Genomic DNA, 27,846 nt, shown 5'->3' with positions numbered 1-27,846 from the left:
ACAGCATTGCTTAGCGCATATGAACAAGTTTTCAGCGCACAGGACAAAACGAGCGAGTTTTACTAAAAAATTACATCCATAGTACATTCATCCGCCACAAGGCGGGCACCCTTCAGAACATCCTTATAATAATTCACGGGCTTGCGATGCTCTTTCCCCGGCGGTGTCCCGTCCTTCACAAGCTTCTCAGCATCCAGCTTGCCCCAGTGCACCTTAGCACGCGCAAGGGCCCTATGGGCACCTTCAATGCAGAAGGAGCACTTGATGACTTTGAGCCTTGGAGAGGCCTCCACCAGCTGCCGCACCAGCCCAAAATAGCTCCCAGGCAGAGCCTCTCCAGGCCACAGCCGAACTATGAGGCCCCTCATGGCCTGTTCGGCCGCCTTGTGGAGCTCGACCAGTTGCTTCAGCTGGTCGCTCAGGCGCACGGGGTGTCCGGCCTCAGCATACAGAGACCAGAACACCTTCTCTGTCGAGCTGCCCTCCTCGGCTCAATAGAATGCGGCGGCATCAGACACACTCCAGGGAAGATCTGCGAACGCTCCTGGAGAGCTCCGGATTCGGGTAAGTAACAAGTAACTCACGTTTATGTGTTTGCTTTGCATAAAGAATGCCTTACCCGCCGCTATCTTCTTCACCTCATCCAACTCCTGGATTGTCTTCTAGGATTCGGCCTTGGCAGACTTGGCATTTTCAATAGCCACCGCGAGCTCGGATGCTCGCGTCTTTGAGTCAAGCTCCAAATTCTCATGTTTTCCATGAGAGCCTGGAGCTCTTGCCGTACCTTGCCAACCTTGGCCTCATACTTCTCCCGCTCGGTGCGCTCCGTGGCCGCCGTCTTCTCGGCCTCGAGCAGCGCTTGCTTAAGGGTCGCCACCTCAGACGTAGCCCCTACAATAGCCACGATAATCCTGTCATTTTTTGGCAATTGCACCTTTTTATATATATTTAAACAAGGTATTTCTTACCTTCATTGTCCCCGAGCTGCTTCTTGGCATGCCCGAGATCTTGCTCGGACCGCTTGAGGTTCTGCTTTAGCGTGTCCACTTCCACAGTCAGTGCTGCGGGCGCCAGCAGGGAAGCCTGCACACGCATATTGTTTGGCTTTTCTTCCCGAACGCCAAACAGAGCATCAGGGGCTACTTTCTATGCGGTAATATTATTTACACATTCTTTACTTACCTCAAAGCCTGTTAAAAGGCGAGTACAAGCTTCTGTCAGTCTGCTCTTGGCGAACTGAACCTTCTGGACCACCACACTCATAATGGTGCAGTGCCCCTCGTCGATGGAGGCGCCTTGGAGCGCCTCCAGCAGATTGTCTGGCGCCTCCGGTTGGACGGAGGTCACCGGCACGGTGGGCTTGCTCCCCTTGGAAGGAGGTCCCCCGCCGGACTCTGGAACCTTTGAAGGTTCCGGAGCGGTGTCCGGCCTAGGGCCGGACTTGGAGCCCTAGGGGGTTTCATCCCCTTTACTCCTGGAGTCCGGGAGGTCGCCTCGCGGCGCCTCCAGGACTACCTCCTCCTGGATTGGAACCTGTTGGGACAACACTTCGGTGTCGTCCATAGGGCGGGGGAGGAAGCCGTCGGAAGCGAGTTCACCTCCGACGAGTCCAGTGAGCCGCTCGACGACGCGTCGAGCTGGTCTTTGGGGGGGGCTCCATAAACATATTCGACATAAGGGAAAGCTGTGCAATAAACGAATACTCTGAATTACTCTGGTATCCGGATACTTACGATTTGGCCAGGGGCTTGGCCCTGGGTGCCACTCCTCTCCGCCGTCATCGGTGTCGGTGGAGTAGTCCGGAGGAAGGGTTTTTCCCTTCTTGGAACCTTCGGCCTCCCCAGTTGGGGCGGCCTTCCTTTTCTTCCCTTCCCCAGCTGGAGGGGGAGGGGTCTCTTCTTCCTCCTCCTCGTCTTCATGGGAGGAGTGCGTCCTGGATTCGTCGGATGGTGAATCCGACACCTCCAGGCGCCAGGCACTCTTTCGAGTCCCCGTGGCCTTCTTCTTGGCCCTCTTCTCCGGCACCACATGGGGTGCCAGAACCAGCAGCTTCGTCAAGTGAGCGTCCGCTGGGCCTTCCGGCAAAGGAGCCGGACAGTTGATCTATCCGGACGTCTCCTACCAATCCTGTCAAAGGTAAGGGAGTTTAGATCCCGCATGGAGTCAAACTATGAAAAACCGATACACTGTAAAAGGAACAAATAGCTTACCGCATGAGTGTGACGCTGTGTACTGAATCCGCGATCCTCGGTAGCGGACGCGGGGGCCTCGGCGCCCTTGAAAAGCACCTTCCAGGCATCTTCATACGTCGTGTCAAAGAGCCTGCTCAGAGTTTGGTGCCGCGCCGGGTCGAACTCCCACAGGTTGAAAGCCCGTTGTTGACACGGGAGGATCCGGCGGATGAGCATAACCTGGACTACTTTGACAAGTTTGAGCTTCTTGTCCACCAGGGTTTGGACACATGTTTGGAGTCCGGTCAGCTCTCCTTTTTTACCCCACGACAGGCCGGTGTCCTTCAAGGAGGTGAGCCACGTAGGGGGTCCGGACCGAAACTCGAGGGCTGCGACCCATTCGGGGTCACGCGGCTCGGTGATGTAAAACCACCCCGATTGCCACCCCTTCAGGGTCTCCACGAAGGAGCCCTCAATCCATAAGACGTTGGCCATCTTGCCCACCATGGCGCCTTCGCACTCCGCCTAGTTGCCGCGCACCACCTTCGGCTTAACGTTGAAAGTCTTGAGCCATAGGCCGAAATGGGGGCGGATGCGGAGGAAAGCCTCGCACACGACGATAAACACCGAGATGTTGAGGATAAAATTCGGGGCTAGATCATGGAAATCCAGGCCATAGTAGAACATGAGCTCCCGGACAAATGGATGGAGAGGGAAACCTAGTCCGTGGAGGAAATGGGGGAGGAACACCACCCTCTCATGGGGCCTAGGGGTGGGGATGAGCTGCCCCTTTTCGGGAAGCCGGTGCGCAATGTCGTTAGACAAGTATCCGGCCTTCCTCAGTCTTTTGATGTGCCCCTCCGTGACGGAGGAGACCATCCACTTGCCTCCCGCTCCGGACATGGCTGGAGAAGGTTGAGGTGGGGAGTGTGGACTTGGGCGCTGGAGCTCGAGTGCGCGAGAATGGATAAGCAAGGGAGGAAGAAGGCGTAGGTGAAAAGGTGGATCCTTATGCCCTTATATAGGTGGACGCAACTACGTGTCCCCACCAGCCTGGTAAAACTTGCTTATCTCCCAAGTGTCGTAATCAATGGCGCGGTTGGGTTACACACGCCCGTATTGATGAGAATCCCGGAATAAGGGGACACGATCTCTGCTTTAACAAGACATGCCAAGGAAACCGCCTCGCATGACGCGCTGAGGTGGGATAATGGAACGACTCAGAGAAAGGCTTGGCCGTGGTGTGTCAGACTACGGAAAACGTCAGTAGATTAGATTTGTGTAAATATTATTCTCTCTATGGCAATATGTGGAAACTTGTTTTGCAGAGCCGGACACTATCTTCGTGTTCAAAATCTTCTATGAAGTACTTGGAGGCGGAACCCGCCTTGCAATGCCGAAGACAATATGTGCGCCGGACTCGTCATCATTGAAGCCTGGTTCAGAGGATACTGAGGGAGTCCTGGATTAGGGGGTGTTCGGATAGCCAGACTATACCTTCAGCCGGACTCCTGGACTATGAAGATACAAGATTGAAGACTTCGTCCCGTGTCCGGAAGGGACTTTCCTTGGCGTGGAAGGCAAGCTTGGCAATACGGATATTTAGATCTTGTACCATTGTAACCGACTCTATGTAACCCTAACCCTATCCGGTGTCTACATAAACCGAAGGGTTTTAGTCCGCAGGACAACATACACATCAACAATCATACCATAGGCTAGCTTCTAGGGTTTCGCCTCCTCGATCTTGTGGTAGATCTACTCTTGTACTACCCATATCATCAGTATTAATCAAGCAGGACATAGGGTTTTACCTCCATCGAGAGGGCCCGAACCTGGGTAAAACTTCGTGTCCCTTGTCTCGTGTTACCATACGGCCTAGATGCACAGTTTGGGACCCCCTACCCGAGATCCACATATTTTGACACCGACAATGATGATTTCCCCCTCCGGGAGGGAAGTTTCCCCAGTAGAACAGCTCCGCCGGAGCCCTAGATTGGTTCCGCCAAGGTTCCGCCTCGTGGCGGCGGAGTTTCGTCCGAGAGGATGGCTTCTTATTTTTTTCCATCGAAAGACTTCATATAGCAGAAGATGGCCACCGGAGGGCCACCAGGGGGCCCACGAGGTAGGGGGCGCGCCCCCACCCTCGTGGGCAGGGTGTGGCCCCCGTGGTGAATCTCTTTTGCTAAGTATTTTTTATATATTCTGAAAACGTCTTCCGTGAAGTTTCAGGACTTTTGGAGCTGTGCAGAATAGGTCTCTAATATTTGCTCCTTTTCCAGCCTAGAATCCCAGCTGCCAGCATTCTCCCTCTTCATGTAAACCTTGTAAAATAAGAGAGAATAGGCATAAGTATTGTGACATAATGTGTAATAACAGCCCATAATGCAATTAATATCGATATAAAAGCATGATGCAAAATGGACGTATCACATGGCACCAACATGTTGCGGTAATTTTTTTGGCTGAATTGGGACAAGCTTTGGTGTAACCTTCTTGCAAACCGGAGCTTCCCTCAAGAAGGCTCATGGTTCCTAAGGGGAATGTGTAACCTCTGTGTGTGAAATGACATACGTACACTGCCTTCTCCTACCTTAATTTTTTACACAGGCAGATTAGACCAAATAGAAGTATCGTGCTAAATTTTGGAATTTTTTCGGGTTCATTTGGCCTTTTTATACATTAATTGAGTTTTGGGGCATTTAATGTGCATAATTCAAATTTTAACTACAAGCACATGGTCCAGTGCACCAAAGTTGGTTGAAAAATCACATGTGTGTCCTTGGGTGAATTTCTGGGTCCCATGCAAGAAATGTGAGAAACTTGGTTTTTTAATTCTTGTAAATCCAAAACATGCCTGGAAATCATGAAAGTTGGCATGGTCTCATGACATGGGACCAACATGGTGCAGTAAAGTTTTTGGCCGAATTGGGACAAGCTTTGGTGTAAGCTTCTTGCAAACCGGAGCTTCCCTCAAGAAGGCTCGTGGTTCTGATACGTCTCCATCGTATCTAATTTTCCAAACACTTTTGACCTTGTTTTTGACTCTAACTTGCATGATTTGAATGGAACTAACCCGGACTGACGATGTTTTCAGCAGAATTGCCATGGTGTTATTTTTATGCAGAAATAAAAGTTCTCCGAATGACCTGAAACTTCATGGAGAATATTTTTGGAATATATAGAAAATATTAGTGAAAGAATCAATGTCAGGGGGCCCACACCCTGTCCACGAGGGTGGGGGGCGCGCCCCTATATCTCGTGGGCCCCCTTAGGCTCCACCGACCTCAACTCCAACTCTATATATTCACGTTCGGGGAGAAAAAAATTAGAGAGAATGATTCGTCGCATTTTACGATAAGGAGCCGCCTCCAAACCCTAATCTCTCTCGGGAGGGCTGATCTGGAGTCCGTTCGGGGCTCCGGAGAGGGGAATCCATCGCCATCGTCATCATCAACCTTCCTCCATCACCAATTTCATGATGCTCATCGTTGTGCGTGAGTAATTCCATCATAGGCTTGCTGGACGGTGATGGGTTGGATGAGATTTATCATGTAATCGAGTTAGTTTTGTTAGGGTTTGATCCCTAGTATCCATCATGTTCTGAGATTGTTGTTTCTATGACTTTGCTATGCTTAATGCTTGTCACTAGGGCCCGAGTGCCATGATTTCAGATGTGAACCTATTATGTTTTCATGAATATATGTGAGTTCTTGATCCTATGTTGCAAGTCAATAGTCACCTACTATGTGTTAAGATCCCGTAACCCCGAAGTGACAATAATCGGACCACTCCGGGTGATGACTATAGTTTGAGGAGTTCATGTATTCACTAAGTGTTAATGCTTTGGTCCGGTACTCTATTAAAAGGAGGCCCTAATATCCCTTAGTTTCCAATAGGACCCCGCTGCCGCGGGAGGGTAGGACAAAAGATGTCATGCAAGTTCTTTTCCATAAGCACGTATGACTATATTCAGAATACATGCCTACATTACATTGATGAACTAGAGCTAGTTTCGTGTCACCCTATATTATAACTATTGCATGAGGAATTGCATTCGACATAATTATCCATCACTGATCCATTGCCTATGAGCTTTTCACATATTGATCTTTTCTTAGTTACTTTTCCGTTGCCACTCTTATAATCACTACAAAACCAATACTATAAGTTTTGCCACCATTACCGTTACTTCCATATTACTTTGCTACTAAATACTTTGCTACAGATATTAAGTCTTTCAGGTGCGGTTGAATTGACAACTCAACTGTTAATACTTGAGAATATTCTTTGGCTCCCCTTGTGTCGAATCAATAAATTTGGGTTGAATACTCTACCCTCGAAAACTGTTTCAATCCCCTATACTTGTGGATTATCAAGACTATTTTCTGGCGCTGTTGCTAGGGAGCATAGCTCTATTCTTTGAGTCACTTGGGATTTATATCTGTTGATCACTATGAAGAACTTGAAAGATGAAAGAACAAAGATTTATCCCTCAACTACAAGGGGAGGTAAGGAACTGCCATCTAGCTCTGCACTTGATTCACCTTCTGTTTTGAGTAAACTTGCGACACCTACTCCTGCTATTTATTCTGATATGTCGCATGTTATTGATGATGCCACTTCTTCTTTGCATGATACTTATGATGAAACTACTTCTATGCTTGATAATACTGTGCCATTAGGTGAATTTCTTGATGAACAACTTGATAGGGTTAGAGAGAATGAAATTATTAAAACTGATAATATTGATGAAAGTGATGATGAAGATTCTCCCCTAAATATGAATTGCCTGTTGTGCTTGAGGGTTTTGTTATGAATGAAGAAGATGCTAGAGACTTTTTAGCTTGCAATTATAGATATGATCCTAAGAAACTATTAGCTAAGCTGAAAGAAAAATCCTTGAATGCTAGAATGAAATATGACCTTGCTTTTGGTACTTCACCTATCTGTATCTCTAATAAGGATTATTATTTCTCTGTCGATCCTGAGTTAGTTACTTTGGTTGAGTCTGATCCTTTTTATGACTATGAATTTGAAACTGTTGTGGCACATCTAACTAAGTTAAATGATATAGCCACCTTGTTCACTAATGATGAGAAAACTCGCTATTACTTTATCCTTAAGTTATTTCAGTTCTCATTAAAGGTGATGCTAAAACATGGTTTAATTCTCTTGATCTTGGTTGTATGCGTAGTCCCCAGGATATGATTTATTAGTTCTCTGATAAATATTTCCCCGCTCATAAGAAACAAGCTACCTTAAGGGAAATATATAACTTGTGCAAATTGGAGAAGATAGTCTCCCACAAGCTTGGGGAAGGCTTCTCTGATTGCTTAATGCTTTGCCTAATCATCCTCTCAAGAAAAATGAAATACTTGATATCTTTTATAATGGACTAACCGATGCTTCCAGAGACCACCTGGATAGTTGTACTGGTTGTGTTTTCAGGGAAAGAACTGTTGATCTAGCTGAATTGCTATTGAATAATATGTTGAGTAATGAAAATGATTGGACACTTCCTGAACCAACTCCTAAGCCAACTCTGAAGAAAATGGGTATTCTATTTCTCAATCCTAAAGATATGCAAGAGACAAAGAAATCTATGAAAGAAAAAGGTATTAAAGCTGAAGATGTTAAGAGTTTACCACCTATTGAAGAAATACATGGTCTTGATAACCTGACATAGGTAGTATAGGTAAATTCTCTCTATAGATTTGATAAGGGTGAAATCCAATCTACTTAGTTTGCTAGCCAATGCTTGGATGAGTTTGATAATTTTATGGTTAAACAAGAAGACTTCAATGCTTATGTTGGTGGACAATTGAAATGTAATGCCTATATGATTGAACACTTGAGTGATTATATGTATAGAGTTAAAGGTGAACTTAAACTTATTAGTAAACATGCTTCTATAGTTACCACTCGAGTAGAACAAGTGCTTAAAGCTCGGAATGATTTGCTCAATGAATTAAATAATAAGAAAAATGAAAATGTTGTTAGAGTTGTGACCAGAGGGGGTAAAATGACTCAGGAACCTTTGTATCCTGAGGGCCACCCTAAGAGAATCGAGCAAGATTCTCAGATATCTAATGTTGATGCACCTAGTTCTTCTAAGAAGAAGAAAAAGAAAAATGATAGGACTTTGCATGCTTCTAGTCAACCTGTTGTTGACACACGTGAGAATCCCAATGATATTTCTATTTCTGATGCTGAAACACAATCTGGTAATGAACATGAACCTAGTGATAATATTAATGATGATGTTGATGTTTATGCTCAACCTAGCAGTGACAATGACTTCGTTGCTAGGAAGCACGGTAAAGAAAGAGAACCATGGGTTCAGAAACCCATGCCTTTTCCTCCTAAACCATCCAAGAAAAAGGATGATGAGGATTTTGAGCGCTTTGCAGAAATCATTAGACCTATCTTTTTGCGTATGCGTTTGACTAATATGCTTAAAATGAATCCTTATGCTAAATATATGAAAGATATTGTCACAAATAAAAGAAAAATACCAGAAGCTGAAATTTCCACCATGCTTGCTAATTATACTTTTAAAAGTGGAATACCAAAGAAACTTGGAGATCCAGGAGTACCAACTATACCATGGTCCATTAAAAGAAACTATGTTAAAACTGCTTTATGTGATCTTGGAGCCGGTGTTAGTGTTATGCCTCTCTCTTTATATGGTAAACTTTATTTCAATAAGTTGACACCTACTGAAATATCTTTGCAAATGGCTGATAAATCAACTGCTATCCCTGTCGGTATTTGTGAGGATATGCCTGTTGTGGTTGCAAACATTACTATTTTAACGGACTTTGTTATCCTTATATTCCTAAGGACGATAGTATGTCTATTATTCTTGATAGACCCTTTTTGAATAAGCAGGGGCTGTTATTGACTGCAACAAAGGCAATGTCACTTTTCATGTTAATGGTAATGAGCATACCGTACACTTTCCGAGGAAACAACCTCAAGTCCATAGTATCAATTCTATTAGAAAATTTTCAAAAATTACTATTGGAGGTTTTGAATTCCCTCTTCCTACTATCAGGAAGAAATATGATATTCTTATTGATGGGGACGTGCATATCCCCGTTAAGGTAACCTAGTGTTATTCGAAAATTCTCCGTCTTCATGTTATTCGAAAAGAGTTTGTTAACAAGACTTGATCAACCTTGTTAGTGGATTCCTTTTGATGAGCATGAGATGGATGAAGTTAGAAAGCACAACTCTCTGTACCCTCTTTTTACTTTCTATAATTTAGTTTAACTAAAGCAAAAATAGTATTTTCTGTCTGTTTTTTGAATTATCCTTGCATTAAAAAATACTCCGAAAATAAAAGTTCTCCAAATGTCGTGAAAGTTTTAGATGATTTTTTGTAGAATATTTAAAAATTATTGGCACTAAGAACACACAAGGGGCCCTCACCACCTGGCCACGAGGGTCCAGGGTGCGCCCCCTGCCTCGTGGACCCCACATGGCCCCCTCCACTTATTCTTGCACCCACACACTTCGTCTTCCTCCAAAAAAATCCTCCACCATCTCAAACCCGTGCTCTAGCTCATCTTGCTGCCATTTTTGATCTCCTTGCTCAAAGCTCCATTCACAAAACTGCTTTGAGGGATTGCTCTTTGGTATCTGACTCCTCCAATGGTCCAATCAGTTTTTGTTCTAGTGCTTTATTTATTGCAATTTTTTGTTTCTTAGGTGACCCTGTTCTTGAGCTTGCATGTCAAATTAATGTGGTCAAAAGTAGTTTTAATACATGATATGGCCTCTAGACACTTATGGGGGTAGTTGCTATCAATCTTGTTCAGTTCGGTTCACTTTTATTTTGAGTTACTAAAAATTTCAGAAATTTTTTAGAGTAAGAAATATGTTTAGGAAAATGTACCAAGGCGGTTCCTCAAGGAAGCAGGCACCGAGGCTCGCGATACGTGAGCCGGACTATGAACTACCAAGAGAAGCTCAAGTGCGGCCTTGTGAATGTCCGTCAGAAGATTTTATGGTCCAAGCAGGCATTAAGGAGGAATTTGACGCATATGTGCGTAACGCGGATCATGAGGGCTTCGTGTCAGATAAGTGCTGGCAATACCTCTATCTAACTGATTCATTTGTGAGAAGGTTTAAATTTACATCCTCGTGCAATACTCACATTGTTTTATTTGATCTGTATGATAAATCATATACCATGGACCTATAAGATTTTAATATTGCTTATAAACTCCCGCAGTGGGGCAATGCCAGTGAACCTCGCAAATCTGAATATAAATACTTTCTTGCTAGTATTACTATGGGGGAATCTAGGGAGATCACACAAGCTACCATAGGAAGCATTCATTTCCCTTCCATAAATTATTTTGCTCTCTTCGTTGGTAGTTGCATTAATGGTAAAGATGAGGCTTGTCACATGTGTGTTCCAGATCTTAGTGTCCTCAAGAGTGCGGTACTAGGTGATAAACAATATAACTTGGGGGGCCATCGTTGCACGAAGGTTGCATCTTAATAGTTTAAGTGGAGACTTGTTTGGTGGAATTTATGCAACTCATGTAGCTAATTATCTTGAGATACCCATACATGAAAATGATATGGAATTTCCCCTGCTTCTCTAGATTATAATGCTATGGCTCGTCATCAGTTTGTTGAGAGGAATGAATAGTTCCTCCAATACCGACTAATCTTTGACAGACGTCGCACTGTCCATATTGCTCTCCCTGCTCCTGCTTTCTTTGACTTTCAGGAAAAAGGGAGATATGTTATAACCAGGGAGGAGGTGAATGCGTATGAGAGGAGGACGGAGGCAGCTCGCCTCCAAGCTGCAGCTCATTGGGCAGTAGCTGCTTGTAACGTCCCGGATGTAACTTTCCATATTTGTAACTCCGACTCTTGCCATTTTCGGCTTTAAGTTATGAGATTCCCTTCGTGGTTGGGTTTTTGTCTTTGTTTTGCATTTTGTTCATGTCATGCATTTCATATCATGTCATCTTGTGCATTGCATTTGCATACGTATTTGTCTCATGCATCCAAGCATTTTCCCCGTTGTCCGTTTCGCAATCCGACACTCCCACATGCACCGGCACACCCCTCTTGTCTCTTTTCGTGAGCGGGTGTTAAATGTTCTCGGAATGGACCAATATTTTCCGAGTGGCCTTGGTACACCACCGGTAGACCGCCTGTCAAATTTTGTTCCATTTGGAGCCCGTTTGATGCTCCAACGGTTAACTGGGTAGCCGCAAAGGACTCTTTTGTGGTGCTGCCCAACACCCCTCCAAAACGGCCCAATAACTCATCTAAACCATCTCCATGTTCTACGCCTTGGATCACGATCGTGTGGGCGAAAACCGCTCCCCATTTGGACACTCCTAGCTCCCTCTACCTATAAATTAGTCCTCCCCATCCGAATTTGCGGTCTAACCCTAGCGTCTTCCTCCTTGCGCCGCCGGACACATCCGTCCATGCCGGACATGTCTGCCGGCCACGTCGCCTGGCCAATCGCGTACCACTGCCTCAGCAATGGCCGCCCCGCGCCCAATCCCATGCCTCCGCGTGTCGCCTCGCCGTCGCCCTCCACCGTGCGCCACCCGGGCCCGCCGAAGCCCGCCCATGGCCCGCGCCGGTCAGTTCTGGGCCTGGAGGCAGCCCGCGCACCGCCGCCTGAGCACGCCCGAGCCTCCCTCGCTCGTTCCCGTTCGAGATCGGGAGAGCGCCGCCGCCTCGTCTCCTCCCCGACCTCCGTCGCGCGCCTCCCCACCGGTGACCGGCGCCGCCGCCGGCCACCACGACCACCAGGCTAGGCCCTCGCGCCTCTCCTCGTCCCATTCTTCTCGCTCTCTCCCTCACCTACGACCTCTCTTAGTGGAACCTCACAGGAGCATGATGGCAAACACGGATCTCCACGCTCGTGCCGCCCCAAGCCTCCTCTCTGCCAAAAATAGATCCGTCGTGGCCAACTCCGTCGGAATCCAGCCGGGCCCCGCCGGATCAGGCTGTCCCCTTGCCCCCATTCCGCCAGAACTACCGCTACCATGGCTTGCTTATTCCTCCAGCAACCTGGATCCCATTTTCATGCTGGGTAATTTTCACAAAGTCCCGAATCTGTAACATTTTATTGCTCCCTTTGTGATGCCACATCTCGGTGCTTGATGCTCCGATTCATGCATATGTTATATCAAAATATTCATCATGTGATTATCTTCAATTCATTCCATTGTGCCATGCTTGTTTGAGTCCGTCTTGATGCCATTTTCATTGATCCAAGAGTGCTATAAATGTTAGGAGCTGGTACTTATCAGATTATGAGGTTTTGTCATTTTTGTTGCATTTGATGTGTGCATCATATGAGCATGAGATCTACATGTGTTTTGATCTACAACATGCCATCTTTAGAGAGGTGTTTGCCTTGTATTTTTGTGATCAATGTGGTGACTAGCACAAGCATGCAAACTAGGCTTCGTGATATTGCTGTTTTCAGGGACTTAGGATTTTGCTAAGTCCTTTTCCTGCTGTTATTTTTATGCCATGTAAACTTGATGCTACACTGAGATATATGCTTGTGTTGAGATACTTTAGTAAGGATGTTTTGAACATATGGTTATGCTCTATCCATCCATGCCCCTGTTTGCAATTATGGAGTGCTCTAGAATGTCTTGTTCTTGCTCTACTTTTGCTATAAAATATTCCTGGCAGAATGTTAACATGTTAATCAATATTGTCATGGTTGTTGCTAGTGATCCAAGCATGCTATGTTTACATGGGTTCCATCATATCTTCTTTGCCTTTTTGGCTCATGATCAGTAAGGGACTTTTGTTCTATGCATTTAGTAAATTCATTCCATGCCTTGGTTTGCTATGATATGTTCCTATAGCATGTTGTTTGCTTGCTCTAAACATGGCTTCCTGATGTTGTTTTTGATATGTTAGTTTTTTCTCTAAGTCTGTGATGCTGATATCTTTTGCACTTTTGCCATGCTTGTTTGAACCTGCTCTTATGTGATTTAGCCGTAGCTCAGTGTTAATGTTTTGTCAAGCATCTCTTGTACATCACTGCCATATGCTTTGTTGTTATGTTGGAGTGCTGTAGCTTAGTTTCTTGTTGCATTCTAGATGACATCGTGCTATTAACCGCAGAATTGTGCCATTCTTGTTTTGCTTGCCATTTGCAAACCGTGCATCTTTTTCCGGTGATCTTTATATCGATTTCACCCGAAATCATCTAATCTTTCCAGCGGCACGCTTGGTTTGCCAAGTTGATGCCTTGATCATTCTTTCCCTTTAGGAGCATGCATATGCATTGCATATCATGTCTTGCATATCATGCCATGTATTGCATCATGTTGCGTGTGCATTGCACGGTGATTTGATTGTTGGCCCTTTGCTTGTGTTCTTGCTTTGGGTAGAGCTGGGAGAGGAGTACGTGATCGAGGAACCTATTGAGCACACTAACGAGGATCAAGCTTTCGTCAACTCTGAAAACTTTGCAGGCAAGATGACCATTCCCTCGAAATCACTTATATCTTTGCTTTGCTAGTTGCTCGCTCTATTGCTATGTCGCGCTACCTACCACTTGCTATATCATGCCTCCCATATTGCCATGTCAAGCGTCTAACCCACCTTTCCTAGCAAACCGTTGTTTGGCTATGTTACCGCTTTGCTCAGCCCCTCTTATAGCGTTGCTAGTTGCAGGTGAAGTTGAAGTGTGCTCCATGTTGGAACATGGATATTGTTGGGATATCATTATTATCTCTTATTTACTTTATTGCATGTATATACTTGGTAAAGGGTGGAAGGCTCGGCCTTATGCCTGGTGTTTTGTTCCACTCTTGCCGCCCTAGTTTCCGTCATACCGGTGTTATGTTCGCCTTACGTGGTTGGGTGTTATGGGAACCCCTTGACAGTTCGCCTTGAATAAAACTCCTCCAGCAAGGCCCAACCTTGGTTTTACCATTTGCTACCTAAGCCTTTTCCCTTGGGTTCCGCGGACTCAAGGGTCATCTTTATTTTAAACCCCCGGGTCAGTGCTCCTCTGAGTGCTGGCTCAAACTAGATCCCCTTGCAGCGCCACCTCGGGGAAACTTGAGGGTTGATTTTAGTTGTACGGATTGCTTATCCATTGTGCCCTGAGAATGAGATATGTGCCGCTCCTATCGGGATTTGTCGGGACATTCGGGTGGATTTGCTGGTCTTGTTTTACCATTGTCAAAATGTCTTGTAACCAGGATTCCAAGTCTGATCGGGTCTTCCTGGGAGAAGGAATATCCTTCGTTGACCGTGAGAGCTTGTGATGGGCTAAGTTGGGACACCCCTGCAAGGTTTTGAACTTTCGAAAGCCGTGCCCGTGATTATGGGCAGATGGTAATTTGTTAATATCCGGTTGTAGAGAACTTGACACTTAACTTAATTAAAATGAATCAACCGCGTGTGTAGTCGTGATGGTCTCTTTTCGGCGGAGTCCGGGAAGTGAACACGACCTTGTGTTATGCTTGAACATAAGTAGCTTCAGGATCACTTCTTGATCACTTATAGCTCTCGACTATGCGTTGCTTCTCTTCTTGCTCTCTTTTGCATATGTTAGCCACCATATATGCTAGTGCTTGCTGCAGCTCCACCTCACTACCCTTTCCTACCCACAAGCTTAAATAGTCTTGACCTCGCGGGTGTGAGATTGCTGAGTCCTCGTGACTCACAAATACTTCCAAACAGTTGCAGGTGCTGATGGTGCCAGTGCAGGGGACGCTACCGAACTCAAGTGGGAGTTCGACGAGGATTTGGGCTATTACTATGTTTCTTTTTCGGATGATCAGTAGAGGAGCCTAGTTGGGACGATCGGGGATCTAGAATTTGGGGTTGTCTTCTTTTATTTTGGTTCAGTAGTCGGACCTTTGATTTTATTTTGGATGATGTATGGATTATTCATGTATTATGTGAAGTGGCAATTGTAAGCCAACTCTTTATCCCTTCCTTATACAGTACATGAGATGTGTGAAGATTACCCCTCATGCGACAAGCCTACCATGCGGCTATGCCTCTAAGTCGTGCCCCGACACGTGGGAGATATAGCCGCATTGTGGGTGTTACACTGATCCATCTTAGTACGACCCCAGTTACAACTTTGGATATCCACCAGGCCAGCCGTGGCCCTAGACCAACTTAGTCCAAAAGCCTAAGCTTGGGGGAGTACGTATTTCTCACCTACATTACATTCGTGTTCACACACTCATTCTAGTTGTCGGTGCTCACACTTTTTCATTGTACTATCCATGCTAGTTTATTTTCTTTTTAAGGCTTCTTCTTGTGTGTTTGTAAAACCTTAATAAAAACCAAACAAATTAGTTGTAGCTTTTTTGCTAGTTTACCTTCCATGCTTGTAGTAGTAGTAATTAAGAAGGAAACCAAAAAGATTTCTCATTCTTCTTTTGCTTGTTGGGAGCTTTCCCGTGTAAATAGTTTCTTTTCTTTTCTTTTCTTTGGGAGTCGTGAGGAGAAGACCTTGATGAAAATGTTGAGTGGCTCTCATATACATTATTGTTGATCTAACAAAGAGACCAAATTACCTTGTCTTCTCCCTTGTATTGAATGCTTGTAGATTCCAGCTTAGTCCGATGCAGGTGCACTATTATTATTATCCACACCGTTAGGTCGTGCAAGTGAAAGGCAATAATGACGATATATGATGTACTGATTGAGATGAGCTAGAGAAGCTGGTATGAACTCGATCTATCTTGTTTTTGTAAATATGATTAGTTCATCGTTCCTGATTCAGCCTATTATGAATGAAACATGTTTGCAATGAAAATTATAGATTATAGTTGCTCATGCCAAGCTTAATTACCTACGAGTTTATAATGGTTTACCTTGCATGCCAACATGCTATTAAAATGGTTGTGATGTGGTATGATAGGGTGGTATCCTCCTTTGAACGATTCGAGTGGCTTGACTTGGCACATGTTCACGCATGTAGTTGAAACAAAATCAACATAGCATCCACGATATTTATGTTCATGGCGAATTATATCCTACTCATGCTTGCATTCAGTGTTGATTAATTTTAATGCATGTTCATGACTGTTGTCACTCTCTAGCTGGTCGCTTCCCAATCTATTTCTAGCCTTCACTTGTACTAAGTGGGAATACTTCTTGTGCATCCACTTCCATAAACCCAAAAGTTATTCCATATGAGTCCACCATACCTTCCTATATGTGGTATCTACATGCCGTTCGAAGTAGATTTGTATGTGCCAAACTCTAAACCTTCAAATGAAATTCTGGTTTGTATGCTCGAATAGCTCATGTATCAACTAGGGTTGTCTATATCTTCCATGCTAGGCGGGTTATTCTCAAGAGGAGTGGACTCCTCTCCTCACTCACGAGAAAATGGCTGGTAACCGGGATGTCTAGTCCCATGCTTACATTAAAATAATTGCAAACAAAACTCCCCCAGGATTGTTGTTAGTTGGAGGCACCCGTTGTTTCAGACTAGCCATGGATTGATGTTTGTTGGTGGTAGGGGGAGTATAAAATTTACCATTCTGTTTGGGAACCGCCTATAATGTGTGTAGCATGGAAGATATCGAGATCTCTTGGTTGTTATGTTGACAATGAAAGTATACCACTCAAAATATTATTTATCTCTATTTCAAAATCGAGCTCTGGCACCTCTACAAATCCCCGCTTCTCTCTGAGAAGGGCCTATCTATTTACTTTTATGTTGAATCATCACCCTCTTATTGAAAAGCACCGGTTCGAGAGCAACGTTGTCATTTGTATGCATTACTATTAGTTTACATTGAGTATGACTGTGACTGGATCTCTTTTACCATGAATTACAATTTTTAGTCAGTCCTTGATCTTTAGAGGTGCTCCGCATTTATGTTTTGTGGTCTTAGAAAGGGCTAGCGAGATACCATCTTGTTATATCATATTATGATTGTTTTGAGAAAGTGGTGTCATCCGAGATTTACTATTATTGCTCGCTAGTTGATTATGCTATTGATATGATAAACATGAGACCTAAATATTATTGTGAATATGGTTAGTTCATAATCTTTGCTGAGAACTTGAATGCTGGCTCTACATATTTACAACAACAAGATCAAACAGAGTTTGTAAAAGTTTTTCTTTATCACTTTCAGTTTGTCAACTGAACTGCTTGAGGACAAGCAAAGGTTTAAGCTTGAGGGAGTTGATACATCTCCATCGTATCTACTTTTCCAAACATTTTTGACCTTGTTTTGGACTCTAACTTGCATGATTTGAATGGAACTAACCCGGACTCACGCTGTTTTCAGCAGAATTGCCATGGTGTTATTTTTGTGTAGAAATAAAAGTTCTCGGAATGACCTGAAACTTCACAGAGAATATTTTTGGAATATATAAAAAATACTGGCAAAAGAATCAATGTCAGGGGGCCCACACCCTATCCATGAGGGTGGGGATGCGCCCACCCCCTTGGGTGCGCCCCTATCTCGTGGGCCCCCTGAGGCTCCACCGACCTCAACTCCAACTCTATATATTGACGTTCGGGGAGAAAAAATTTAGAGAGAAGGATTCGTCGCGTTTTATGATAAGGACCCGCCGCCAAGCCCTAATCTCTCTCGGGACGGATGATCTGGAGTCTGTTCGGGGCTCCGAAGAGGGGGATCCATCACCGTCATCATCATCAACCTTACTCCATCACCAATTCATGATGCTCACCACCATGCATGAGTGATTCCATCGTAGGTTGCTGGACGGTGATTGGTTGGATGAGATTTATCATGTAATCGAGTTAGTTTTTCTAGGGTTTGATCCCTAGTATCCATCATGTTCTGACATTGATGTTGTTATGACTTTGCTGTGCTTAATGCTTGTCACTAGGGCCCGAGTGCCATGATTTCAGATCTGAACCTATTAAGTTTTCATGAATATATGTGAGTTCTTGATCCTATCATGCAAGTCAATAGTCACCTACTATGTGTTATGGTCCGGTAACCCCGAAGTGACAATAATCGGGACCACTCCCAGTGATGACTATAATTTGAGGAGTTCATGTATTCACTAAGTGTTAATGCTTTGGTCCGGTACTCTATTAAAAGGAGGCCTTAATATCCCTTAGTTTCCAATAGGACCCCGCTGCCACGGGAGGGTAGGACAAAAGATGTCATGCAAGTTCTTTTCCATAAGCACGTATGACTATATTTGGAATACATGCCTACATTACATTGATGAACTAGAGCTAGTTCTGTGTCACCCTATGTTATAACTATCGCATGAGGAATCGCATCCGACATAATTATCCATCACTGATCCATTGCCTACGAGCTTTTCACATATTGATCTTTGCTTAGTTACTTTTCCGTTGCCACTCTTACAATCACTACAAAACCAATACTATTACTTCTGCCACCGTTTTAGTTCCATATTACTTTGCTACTAAATACTTTGCTGCAGATATTAAGTCTTTCAGGTGCGATTGAATTGACAACTCAACTTTTAATACTTGAGAATATTCTTTGGCTCCCCTTGTGCCGAATCAATAAATTTGGGTTGAATACTCTACCCTCGAAAACTGTTGCGATCCCTTATACTTGTCGGTTATCAGGTTCCGAGAGGGAACGTGCCACCTCCGGGTGCCAAACAACATACGTACACTGCCTTCTCCCGCCTTAATTTTTTTACACAGGCAAATTAGACCAAATAGAAGTATCGTGCTAATTTTTGGAATTATTCTGGGTTCGATTGGCCTTTTTATACATTAGTTGAGTTTCTGGGCATTTAATGTGCATAATTCAAATTTGAACTACAAGGACATGCTCCAGTGCACCAAAGTTGGTTAAAAAATCACATGTGTGTCCTTGGGGTGAAGTTATAGGTCCCATGCAAGAAATAGGAATGAAATTCAAACATCTGGGCATCGTGCCTCGGCCGTAAAGATTGAGAAACTTGGTTTTTTAATTCCTGTAAATCCAAAACACGCCTGAAAATCTTGAAACTAGGCACGGTGTCAGGACATGGCACCAACATGCTACGGTAAATTTTTTGGCCAAATTGGGAAAGCTTTGGTGGAAGCTTCTTGCAAACCGGAGCTTCCCTCAAGAAGGCTCGTGGTTCCGAGAGGGAACGTGTCACCTCCGTGTGCGAAACGACATACGTACACTGCCTTCTCCCACCTTAATTTTTTTACACAGGTTGATTAGACCAAATAGAAGTATCATGCTAAATTTTGGAATTATTTCGGGTTCGTTTGGCCTTTTTTATACATTAATTGAGTTTCTAGGCATTTAATGTGCATAATTCAAATTTGAACTACAAGCACATGCACCAGTGCACCAAAGTTGGTTGAAAAATCACATGTGTGTCCTTGGGTGAATTTCCAGGTCCCATGCAAGAAATGGGAATGAAATTCAAACATCTGGGCATAGTGGCGCGGTCGGAAAGATTGAGAAACTTGGTTTTTTAATTCCTGTAAATCCAAAACACGCCTGAAAATCATGAAACTTGGCATGGTGTCATGACATGGCACCAACATGTTGTTGTAATTTGTATGTCCGATTTGCGAAAATGCACACATTACATTCAACAAAGTCATTTCGGAACAAGTGCTCTCACGTTACAAATCAGAAACACAAGTATTATTGAAACCATGGGCATTCTACTTACAAATTACGTGTCGCCACATGTCCCCTTTTTTATTGGCTAGGAGGTGTCGTGTGGGGTAGCTATTTGAGTACGGGAAGCATGCGTCAGACCCCTGCGCATGCTCATCGGGAGGAGAGCGCTTTGACCTCTACCCACCGTGCACCTCCCTCCCAACGTCTCCATTAATGATGCTCGCGCCCCCGTTCTACGGCGTGCCTATATGTTTCACTGGACTGAGATTTAAGAGAGAAAAATGAAAATTTGAAAAGAAAGTTTTGCACGGATCTTGATGTAAGATCTGACGGACCTATATAGCATCAACTACGACCTATAGCAAGCATGATGAATATTAGGACGATGACAGTGGATAATAAGTGTCTTACATATTTAGGAACATAATTAAAAAAAGTCACATGCGGAAACGCCTGAAATACACAAGGGCAAAATAAGAAGGAAGACAACGATTTGGCTGGCTGATCTCTAATTTCTTGATGTGTTGGTGCAGGCCATGGGAACTGGTCTCCGCAGTGAGCGGCAATGAGCTCTTTCTTGTCCTCAAGATGTTGCTTGAGAGTATCCATGGATTCCTCCACCAGCCTTCTACGCTCGATGCGCAGGATGGCATTCTCGTCCATAAGTTTCTCGACGATGATTTCAGTCCTCTTCAACAAGGCAGTGGTCTCCTCCTGCTGGTCCACACTTCCGACGATCTTTGCCCTCAGTAGGTCGCGCTTAGCCAGGAGCTTCAAATTGCTCTCATTTAGTTGTCGGATGATGTCGGTAGCCTGTTCAAAAGAGGCTTTCATGTCATCTTGCAACCTCGCCCAGCCGGAGATCTGATCCATCTAGCTATGGACGATCGCATGCATGCGCCAGTAAGAGTCCTCGCCTGCCCGCGAGACATTTTCCTTGGCCGCCGTGGCACAGGAGGACATCTTTGCTGCATTCGCGGTGCGGCGGGACATCTCTTCTGCTTCCGTGGTGTGGCCGGACCAGTCTGCTGCATCGACGGTGCGGCGGGACCTCTGTGCTGCTACGGCCGCGTAGCAGGACATGCCGGTTGCGTTCGCGGCGAGGCGGGACATCTCTCATGCTTCCGCTTCCATGCTTGCTTCTTCCTGGTGGATTTCTCTTGACCCAGAACTCACGCTGTCCATGGCAGACGGAAGGGAACGATGATGAATGACTTGTTTGTTTTTGGGGATGAGGAGTTGAGGAGGAATGTGCAGTCATCTCGGAGTAGTAGTATTTATAACCGAGTACTAATACACTCCTAAGTGGGAAACCGCTTATGTTTTGATCAGTGTGAACAGGTTTGCAATTTGGAATGTGACGGGACGCAGGCTCAAAATTTATTGACGGTTATAAGTGTAGCACTATTCCCGAAAGGCGTAACATGGGCACATATGCCTTCTCAGCCGCGTACGTGGCGTTTACACCATAGGCTGCACCGCAATAGGCAATGGCAGCACACGTCTTGTTCCAACAACTGTGTGCGCTTGATATTACCATCGCGCACGCTTCTTTTAATTAGAATGTGTGTGCCCGTCTAGCACACACATGGTGATCTATCTAACTGTTTCAGTTTGTTGTGGCTAATCGCAAACAGTTCATCCATGTGAAGGGTATGCCATCAATTGAAGACACTTTGATCTGGCTGACCCGTTTCTGTTTTGTTGCCTAATCACAAACAGTTAATCCTTCTAAAGCGTGTGCCCTCAATCGCACACACCTTTATCTAGCTTCCCGTTTCTATTTTTTCTCCTCATCACAAACAGTTCATCCGAGTGAACCATATACTGTATATAGCACATGCCTTCATCTGGCTGCCCATTGCTTTTGTTCCGCCTCATCGCAAATAGTTCATTGAACGGAACCGTATGCCCTGCATCGCACATGCAACTAAAATCTGAACCATGTTTGATGGCTCTACCATCGCAAATGTTTTGAACCTTTTTTGATGGTTCTTTCACAGCACTGTTTGCAATTATTGCATCACACACATTTTTGTCGAAGGGTCTCTGATCGCAGTGTCGCGTTAGCAGCATCCTGCAGCAGTGATAGTGTCATTGACAGAGTTCTTCAATCACTGCCACCAAGCTATAAAGGCTTCGTAATGAACTATATGAACAAGACGATTCCCGAGCTCTTTGCAATGCTCTTCGCAATGCTAAAGGCTCAAGGGAAGAATCCCAAGTGTTGATGGTTAACAAGACCGCTAGTTTCAAGAAAGAGGGCAAAGGGAAGAAGGGGAACTTCAAGAAGAATAGCAAGCAAGTTGCTGCTCAAGGGAAGAATCCCAAGTCTGGACCTAAGCCTGAAACTGGGTGCTTCTATTGCAAAGGGACTGGTCACTGGAAATGGAACTGTCCCAAGTATTTGGCGGATAAGAAGGATGGCAAAGTGAAAGGTATATTTGATATACATGTTATTGATGTGTACCTTACTAATGCTCGTAGTAGCGTCTGGGTATTTGATACTGGTTCTGTTGCTCAGATTTGCAACTCGAAACAGGGGCTATGGATTAAACAAAGATTGGCTAAGGACGAGGTGACGATGCACGTCGGAAATGGTTCTGAGGTCAACGTGATCGCCGTCGGCACGCTACCTCGACATCTACCTTCGGGACTAGTTTTAGACCTGAATAATTGTTATTTGGTGCCAGTTTTGAGCATGGACATTAAATCTGGATCTTGTTTGATGCGAGGAAGTTATTCATTTAAATCAGAGAATAAGTGTTGTTCTATTTATACGAGTAATATCTTTTATGGTCATGCACCTTAATGAGTGGTCTATTTTTGTTGAATCTCGATCATAGTGATACACATACTCATAATATTGAAGCCAAAAGATGCAAAGTTTATAATGATAGTACAACTTATTTGTGGCACTGCCGTTTAGGTCATATTGGTGTAAAACGCATGAAGAAACTCCATGCTGATGGGCTTTTGGAATCACTTGATTATGAACCACTTGATGCTTGCGAAATGCCTCATGTGCAATATGACTAAGACTCCATTCTCCGGAACAATGGAGGGAGTCACTGACTTATTGGAAATAATACATACCGATGTATGTGTTCCGATGAGTGTTGAGGCTCGCGGCGGGTATCGTTATTTTCTGACCTTCACAGATGATTTGAGAAGATATGGGTATACCTACTTAATGAAACATAAGTTTGAAACGTTTCAAAAGTTCAAAGAATTTCAGAGTCAAGTGGAAAACCATCGTAACAAGAAAATAAAGTTTTTACAATCTGATTGTAGAGGCGAATATCTGAGTTACGAGTTTGGTCTTCATTTGAAACAATGTGGAATAGTTTCGCAACTCATGCTACCTGGGACACCACAGCGTAATGGTGTGTCCGAACGTCGTAACCATACTTGCTACCTCTTGAGCACTACGTTGGTTTTCCCTTGAAGACGAAAGGGTGATGCAGCAAAGTAGTGTAAGTATTTCCATCAGTTTTTGAGAACCAATGTATCAATCCAGTAGGAGATCACACTCAAGTCCCACACACCTACACAAACAAATAAGAACCTCGCAACCAACGCGATAAAGGGGTTGTCAATCCCTTCACGGTCACTTACGAGAGTGAGATCTGATAGATATGATAAGATAATATTTTTGGTATTTTTATGATAAAGAGAAATAAATATGCAAAGTAAAATAAAAGCAATAGAAATAACTAAATATTGGAAGATTAATATGATGAAAGATAGACCCGGGGGCCATAGGTTTCACTAGTGGCTTCTCTCAAGAGCATAAGTATTACAGTGGGTAAACGAATTACTGTCGAGCAATTGACATAATTGAGCATAGTTATGAGAATATCTAGGTATGATCATGTATATAGGCATCACGTCCGCGACAAGTAGACCGAAACGATTCTACATCTACTACTATTACTCCAGACATCAACCACTATCCAGCATGCATCTAGAGTATTAAGTTCATAAGAACAGAGTAATGCTTTAAGGAAGATGACATGATGTAGAGGGATAAACTCATGCAATACGATATAAACCCCATCTTTTTATCCTCGATGGCAACAATACAATACGTGTTGTTTCCCTTTCTGTCACTGGGATCGAGCACCGCAAGATTGAACCCAAAGCTAAACACTTCTCCCATTGCAAGAAAGATCAATCTAGTAGGCCAAACTAAACTAATAATTTGAAGAGACTTGCAAAGATAAACCAATCATACATAAAAGAATTCAGAGGAGATTCAAATATTGTTCATAGATAAACCTGATCATAAATCCACAATTCATCGGATCTCGACAAACACACCGCAAAAGAAGATTACATCGAATAGATCTCCAAGGAGTTCGAGGAGAACTTTTTATTGAGATCCAAAGAGAGAGAAGAAGCGATCTTGCTAATAACTATGGACCCGTAGGTCTGAAGTAAACTACTCACACATCACCGGAGAGGCCATGGAGTTGATGTAGAGGCCCTCCATGATCAATGCCCCCTCCGGCGGAGCTCCGGAAAAGGCCCCGAGATGGGATCTCTCGAGTACAAAAGGTTGCGGCGGTGGAATTAGGTTTTCATGGTGCTCCTGGATGTTTGGGGGTACGTGGATATATATAGGAGGAAGAAGTACGCCAGTGGAGCAACGGGGGGCCCACGAGGGTGGAGGGCGCGCCCAGGGGGTAGGCGCTCCCCCCTGCCTCGTGGCTTCCTCCATTGTTTCTTGACGCCCACTCCAAGTCTCCTGGATCATGTTTGTTGAGAAAATCACGTTCCCGAAGATTTCATTCCGTTTGGACTCCGTTTGATATTCCTTTTCGGCGAAACCCTAAAATAGGCAAAGAATAGCAATTTGGGTTGGGCCTCCAGTTAGTAGGTTAGTCCCAAAAATGATATATAAGTGTAAAATAAAGCCCATTGACATCCAAAATAGATAATATAATAGCATGGATCAATCAAAAAATATAGATACGTTGGAGACGTATCAAGCATTCCCAAGCTTAATTCCTGCTCGTCCTTGAGTAGGTAAATGATAAAAGAATTTTTTTATGTGGAATGCTTTCTAACATATTTCTCAACGTAATTTTTCTTTATTGTGGAATGAATGTTCAGATCCGAAGATTCAAGATAAAAGTTTAATATTGACATAAAAATAATAATACTTCAAGCATACTAACTAAGCAATCATGTCTTCTCAAAATAACATGGCCAAAGAAAGTTATCCCTACAAAATCATATAGTCTGGCTATGCTCTATCTTCACCACACAAAATATTTAAATCATGCACAACCCCGATGACAAGCCAAGCAATTGTTTCATACTGTTTATGTTCTCAAACTTTTTCAATCTTCATGCAATATATGAGCGTGAGCCATGGATATAGCACTATGGTGGAATAGAATGGTGGTTGTGGAGAAGACAAAAAGGAGAAGATAGTCTCACATCAACTAGGCGTATCAACGGCTATGGAAATTCCCATCAATAGATATCAGTGTGAGTGGGTAGGGATTGCCATGCAATGGATGCACTAGAGCTATAAGTATATGAAAGCTCAACAAAAGAAACTAAGTGGGTGTGCATCCAACTTGCTTGCTCACGAAGACCTAGGGCATTTTGAGGAAGCCCATCATTGGAATATACAAGCCAAGTTCTATAATGAAAAGTTCCCACTAGTATATGAAAGTGATATCGTAGGAGACTCTCTATTATGAAGATCATGGTGCTACTTTGAAGCACAAGTGTGGAAAAAGGATAGTAGCATTGTCCCTTCTCTCTTTTTCTCTCATTTTTTTATTTGGGCATTCTTTCTTTTTTTCCTTTTTCTTTTGGCCTCTTTTTTTTCGTCCGGAGTCTCATCCCGACTTGTGGGGGAATCATAGTCTCCGTCATCCTTTCCTCACTTGGGACAATGCTCTAATAATGACGATCATCACACTTTATTTACTTACAACTCAAGAATTACAACTCGATATTTAGAACAAAATATGACTTTATGTGAATGCCTCCGGCGGTGTACCAGGATGTGCAATGATGCATGAGTGACATGTATGAAGAATTATGAATGGTGGCTTTGCCACAAATACAATGTCAACTACATGATCATGCAAGCAATATGACAATGATGAAGTGTGTCATAATAATGGAACGGTGGAAAGTTGCATGGCAATATATCTCGGAATGGCTATGGAAATGCCATAATAGGTAGGCATGCTGGCTGTTTTGAGGAAGGTATATGGTGGGTTTATAGTACCGGCAAAAGTTATGCAATACGAGAGAGGCTAGCAATGGTTGAAGGGTGAGAGTGCGTATAATCCATGGACTCAACATTATTCATAAAGAACTCACATACTTATTGCAAAAATCTATTAGTTATCGAAACAAAGTATTACGCGCATGCTCCTAGGGGGATAGATTGGTAGGAGAAGACCATCGCCCGTCCCCGACCGCCACTTGTAAGGAAGACAATCAATAAATAAATCATGCTCCGACTTCATCACATAACGGTTCACCATACGTGCATGCTACGGGAATCAAAAACTTCAACACATGTATTTCTCAAATTCACAACTACTCAACTAGCATGACTCTAATATCACCATCTCCATATCTCAAAACAATTATCAAGTATCAAACTTCTCATAATATTCAATGCACTTCTATGAAAGTTTTTATATTATAGAAAATTTCTATGTTGTTCTAAAGGACTCTCAAAATAATATAAGTGAAGCATGAGAGAACAATAGTTTCTATAAAACAAATCCACCACCGTGCTCTAAAAGATATAAGTGAAGCACTAGAGCAAAAACTATATAGCTCAAAATATATAAGCGAAGCACATAGAGTATTCTAATAAATTTCAAATCATGTGAGTCTCTCTCAAAAGGTGTGTACAGCAAGGATTATTGTGGTAAACTAAAAAGCAAAGACTCAAATCATACAAGACGCTCCAAGTAAAACACATATCATGTGGTGAATAAAAATATAGCCCCAAGTAAAGTTACCGATAGATGAATATGAAAGAGGGGATGCCTTCCGGGGCATCCCCAAGCTTAGGCTTTTTGGTGTCCTTGAATTTTACCTTGGGGTGCCATGGGCATCCCCAAGCTTAGGCTCTTGCCACTCCTTGTTCCATAATCCAGCAAATCTTTACCCAAAACTTGAAAACCTCACAACACAAAACTCAAAATAGAAAATCTCGTGAGCTCCGTTAGAGAAAGAAAAGAAAACACCACTTAGAGGTATTGTAATGAACTCATTCTTTATTTATATTGGTGTTAAACCTACTGTATTCCAACTTCTCTATGGTTTATAAACTCTTTTACTAGCCATAGATTCATCAAAATAAGCAAACAACACACAAAAACAGAATCTTCCAAAAACAGAACAGTCTGTAGTAATCTGTAGCTAACGCAACTTCTGGAACCCCAAAGATTCCAAAATAAATTTATGGACGTGAGGAATTTATCTATTAATCATATTCAAAAATAATTAACTAAACATCACCTTCCAAATAAAAATGGCAGCGATTCTCGTGAGCGCTAAAGTTTCTGTTTTTTACAGCAAGATCCAAAAGACTTTCCCCAAGTCCTCCCAACAGTTCTACTTGGCACAAACACTAATTAAACACAAAAAAAACAACCAAAACAGAGGATAGATAAATCATTTATTACTAAACAGTATCAAAAACCAAGGAATAAAAATAAAATTGGGTTGCCTCCCAACAAGCGCTATCGTTTAACGCCCCTAGCTAGGCATAAAAGCGAAGGTAGATCTAGGTATTGCCATTTTTGGTATGCAATCCATAAGTGGCTCTCATAATAGATTCGTATGGTAATTTAATTTTATTTCTAGGAAAGTGTTCCATTTCCTTCCTTAATGTAAATTGGAATTTAATATTCCCTTCCTTCATATCAATAATTGCACCAATCGTTCTAAGGAACGGTCTACCAAGAATAATAGGACATGAAGGATTGCAATCTATATCAAGAACAATGAAATCTACGGGCACATAGTTCCTATTTGCAACAATAAGAACATCATTAATTCTTCCCATAGGTTTCTTAATAGTGGAATCC

This window comes from Triticum dicoccoides, chromosome 3A (genome assembly GCF_002162155.2).
Source record: "Triticum dicoccoides isolate Atlit2015 ecotype Zavitan chromosome 3A, WEW_v2.0, whole genome shotgun sequence".
In the NCBI taxonomy this organism is placed as follows: domain Eukaryota; kingdom Viridiplantae; phylum Streptophyta; class Magnoliopsida; order Poales; family Poaceae; genus Triticum; species Triticum dicoccoides.
The sequence above is the reverse complement of the archived record's forward strand: the minus strand, read 5'-3'. Positions refer to the sequence as shown.